We start from the raw sequence: 5,212 nt of genomic DNA on the forward strand, positions 1-5,212 counted from the left end.
GTACCTGAAGGGTATGGGGATGATGGTGTACTTCCCAAATTGCTACCAGAGAGTTCCCAGGATTTGATGCTTGAAAACAACTCAGCACCTGCAGAAGTTAACATGCAAATAGACAGAAGGCAGAATAGTCAAAACAGACAGGCCGAAAAGTGCCTTCAGGAATTCTGCCAGACTCCGACAGAAAAAGATAAGGGAGCCTCAATTAATGTGAAACCAATTTCTGTGTAATTGGGATAGCTTAACGAGGGGATAAAGGTTGTGGAAAATGTAGGCAGATGAAGCATCGTTAGAATAAAGTATAAAGTTAAGTTCTCATTCTTGTTTCATGGAAACCTTGCTTGGAAGGTTCATGCTTAAGTATTTCTTGTTTCATTATTTTGATTCCTGTATTTTATGATTGCATACTCATGCCTTGGATTAATGTTTCCTGGTTTGTTTGTTTTTTTGGATTATATTAGAGAAGTGTGGACTTTATTTTCTTGGATTTTGCTGAATTGTACCCTGGACTATTTTGTACCTGCTTATGTTTTTATCTAATTGGATTTACCTATTTTTTAAGTGCTTTCTATTCTGCTGTTTTTTTAACTATCTTCAATAAAAGGGTTGTTTTTACCTATTAAATGTGTGGTGTTTAGAACCAGAGGGCATTTTCTGCCCTGGAGTGCAACAAATACATCCTTGTGACTCTGGGTGACCATCTTATTCTGCCTACCATCTCCACTACCTTCAACACAGTTGTGGATACTATCCCTGGTTTTGGAAATAGGTCAGTGCCAAGAAGCATGTTCTCTGACATGATCTTGTTTGTATACCAAGATCTTACCTTAGAGATTCTTCAGTTTCGCACTCAGATGTAACTGAACCTATAAATTGACAACTAGGGAGCCCCTGCCCGCCATTGTAGTCCCTAACATTCCCTTCTTCCCAAGGGGTGATAATCTGACATCTGCTGGTGCTACTATGTCACAGCACTGGGCAAGGGTCCTTATACTGTCCATTTCAAATGAGTTTGGACAAACTGTATTTATGCTGTCTCTGCCTTTAGTTTTTATGATTTTCCACTACTGCTGTATTTCCTTTATTGGCTGCAGACATATTTTATACTGAGATGCCAACCTCATTTTCACCTACGGCAACATCGGTCTTATGGTTGCCTTCAAGAGATTCCTTGTAAGACATTATAAATGCAACTATGTTGCCTTGTCATTGAAAGTCTCATGGGCCATATAAAATGATGTGGCAGGCCCGATTTGGCCCATGGGCTTTATGTTTGACACGTGTTCTATATCAAAGTAAAAGAAATATATATATTCCCACAATATATAGCAAATTCAGCTCATCCCAACTGAGTCTGGATTTCTTTGCCACAGATTAATTAATTACTATCAGGTTAGAGATACCAAAAGGTATCAAGGTGCTTGTTTATAAAGCTACTGTCCTACACAAAGAAACAATGTATGTATATATACAACTCTTTACAATTTCTCAAGAGAAATGCCATATAGTTATAATTTCTTCAACTCTTGCATAGAATCTACTTGGAAGTAAATCTCATTGAGCTATATTATAAAAGGTAAAAGTACTCCAAAATTATTTAAAGAGATACATATACATGCATTGTTTCTTTCTGTATACATAGGTATCTGTGCATTACTTGTATAAAGCTATTAACCTTCCAACAATGCTTACTCATGTGAATCGTGGACTGTCTACAGACGTCACACTCAACTCCTGGAACAATTCCATCTGCGTTGCCTCTGAAAAATCCTGCAAATCTCATGGGAAGGCAGGCGGACAAATAGTGTGCTGGAAGAAGCAAAGACCACTAGCATTGAAGCGATGCTCCTACGCCATTACTTTGGCTGGACTGGCTGTGATGTACGGATACCCGATCACTGTCTCCCAAAGTAGTTACTCTACTCACAACCCAAGAACGGAAAATGGAATGTTGGTGGACAGAAAAAGAGATTTAAAGATGGGTTTAAAGGCAACCTTAAAAATTGTGGCATAGACACCTAGAACTGGGAAGCCCTGGCCCCTGCACACTCTAATTGGAGGTCAGCTGTGACCAGCAGTACTGCAGAATTTGAAGAGGCACAAATGGAGGACAAAAGGGAGAAACGTGCCAAGACGAAGGCGTGTCAAGCCAACCCTGACCTGGGACTGCCTTCTGTCTGGAAACCAATGCCCTCACTGTGGAAGAACATGTGGGTCAAGAATAGGACTCCACAGTCACCTACATATCCACCTCCAAGACACTAGACTTGGAGGGCCATCATCCTCGGGCTACGAGGGATCGCCTAAGTAAGCAAGTACATACAAACTTGAGTATTTCTTAGGGCAGGGGTCCTCAAACTTTTTAAACAGAGGGCCAGGTCAGTCCTTCAAACTGTTAGAGAGGCTGGATTATAATTTGAAAAAAGCATGAATGAATTCCTATGCACACTGCACATATCTTATTTGTAGTGCTAAAAACACTTAGAAACAATACAATAATTAAAATGAAGAACAATTTTAACAAATATAAACTTATTAGTATTTCAATGGGACGTGTGGGCCTGCTTTTGGCTGATAAAATTGTTGCTGTTGTGTGTTTTCAAGCTGTCTCAGACTTAGGTTGACCCTGAGCAAGGGCTGGGTAAATGACCTTGGAGGGCCACATCCGGCCCTTAGTTTGAGGACCCCTGTCTTAGGGGATGCAAAAAGCCGGACATAAACAAACCAGTGCTTCCCTGGTGGATTGAGTCAAACTTAAAAAAAAAAAAAAGCAGAGATCTGAGACATGCCCGTTGCAGGAGGAAGATGAGAGGCCCTTGTGTGATGTCCATAGAGACGCTTAGGTCAATCAGATCCAAGAGGCACTTTCACTCTGTGATACAGAAGTTTGCAAGTGGTAAGAAATAAAGAACGCACAATCCCTTTCCAGTGTTCACAAACACAAATGGGCTCCAACGTGTATGTGGAGCTTCTAATTTTGTTTTGCCTTGAGTTTCAGTCTGCACTGAAGCCGGCCGAAGGGTGCTTCAACTATAACACTCATCCGGCCATAGGAAAATTCAACCACACACAAACGCAGTTCCATGAAGGTTAAGAGGGCTTTTGGAATTTATTTTTTTTATAAAAAGTAATGAAATTAAATACAAAAAAGTTCTAATGCAATATTAAGGTTGGAAATTTCAAACACCCCTCTCCCTCTGGGAAATGCAACATGAGAGGCTCTGAAGAGTAGTTGAAAGTTACCCACCCTGAACTGATGTGGGAATTCCAAAAGGTATGAGCAAACAGGAAATAGTCTCCTGAACATTCACTGACCCAAATTCCACTGGTATTCTTCTCTTCCCTGATGCAAAACAGCACAAACCTTGCCTTCAAAACATTTGGCATTTCTTGACTTGGTGTGTTTTTATTGGCTACCTTTTAACATTTGATCTGTGGAGGTGGCTTTTGACTGAGCATAAAGAAACTTATCTTCTCTTAAAGCAGTTCCCACAATTTATTCTTTGCCAAGCTCTCCTCCTATTTGGATAGCAAAGAGGTAGGGATGGTGACCGGCAAAACATCAGGTAAGGCAAGGAAGGGCAAAAGAGGGGAACTGACAAAAGAGAAAATTCTTCCCATACGGGCGAGTTTTTTTCCCCATCCAATAATCAATAGTCTACATTGCTTCAACCTTTTCACTCCAGGCGCTAGCAGGAGGATGTTGTAAACTCCCTCAAAAGCCACTGAGAAACACAAGGCCACAGCTCTCAACCTCAGTGGCCCACACTTGATCTAAGGATTCCGACCCTCATTAGATTAAGGCGTGCATGGGCAAACTTTGGCCCTCCAGGTGTTTTGGACTTCAACTCCCACAATTCCTAACAGCCTACCGGCTGTTAGGAATTGTGGGAGTTGGAAGTCCAAAACACCCGGAGGGCCAAAGTTTGCCTATACCTAGATTCAGGGCTACAAGCCTTGCTGTGCTTTAACCTCAATCACGACAGTTAGCTCTTCACAGCCTGAGCACCGAGAACAAGCTTAAGATGACAGTTGTTTACATTTCATCTTGGGAATAGAAGCAGCAAGCTCTCCGTTTTAATAAGATCCGTAAGGGCTCAAAGCTGGCCTTCTCAAACTCGCTGCCTCTTTTGTGTCCAACCCAAGTAACAGTGCACATTTTTATTACTTCCCAAGAGTGCAAGCAGCACAGAAAACAATTTTGCAGAAATCTGACACTACCAGAAAGCCATGAGGCAGGCATACTTTTCAACTGCATTCTGTTGTGATCCCAGAAATCTGAACAGCGTTTTCTCTGGGATAATAGCAATGGTAACAACCAGGAAAAGGGCATGGATACATATAGCACAGGCGTCAGCATACTTCAGAGTCTTTAAACAATTTTCATTTGTGCACAGTCTTACATCAGGGAAAGACCTTCACTAATGATTCTGGCAAAAAACCCCAAAACCTAACCAAAACCCCACCAATGATGTTTCTGATGGTCATGAAGAAATATTGCTAATTGTACAGATATAGGAGGAGCTGGAAATGCAACCCTTTGTGCCAATACATCGAATGGACGTTAGCATAGATAACTTCAGCGATCTCTCATGATTGTGGCTAGCCCAAGGAACCTGGTACACCGTTCTCCAGTGCTCCTCCAACTCAACCTTTGTGCATAGAAAAGGGCAACGTCAACCCCTGTAGCTCCAACGATGCTTGCCACAATAACCACAGACATTGTACAACTGGGACCAAATAATTCCCACCCTAAAGGGGAAGAGCACAGAATTCTGCCAAAGTAGCGTGCACATAGGAAGCACAGGGACACATGCACACACAGAAGTCATACCCATGCCAGACACAGAAACAAGGCACACGCATACTCAAGTTCAACATCGTCCCTGCACCTAAACCACGATCTTGAAATGTCAATTCATCCTTTCATCTCCACTGGGTCTGTGTGCGGTCTGAGGAGGGGAGCATGGAGGAGAGAGGAAGGAAATGTTCATCAGCTCTGGTCCATCCCAAGTACGCAGAATGATCGGGACACTTCTGAGTTTTTTCTTCACCACACAGCTGCTGTGTCTACACTCGAGGAAGTGGAGTGTGTTGCATAGAAGAGGGGGTGGGATGTCCACAATGCTCTCTCATAGATGGCAAAAGGACATTGCTCACATTCTTGCCTTGGGCACAGGGCCACCAATTGCCAGGACCTTCATTCACATAGAAA

This window comes from Anolis sagrei, chromosome 2 (genome assembly GCF_037176765.1).
Source record: "Anolis sagrei isolate rAnoSag1 chromosome 2, rAnoSag1.mat, whole genome shotgun sequence".
Lineage (NCBI taxonomy): Eukaryota > Metazoa > Chordata > Lepidosauria > Squamata > Dactyloidae > Anolis > Anolis sagrei.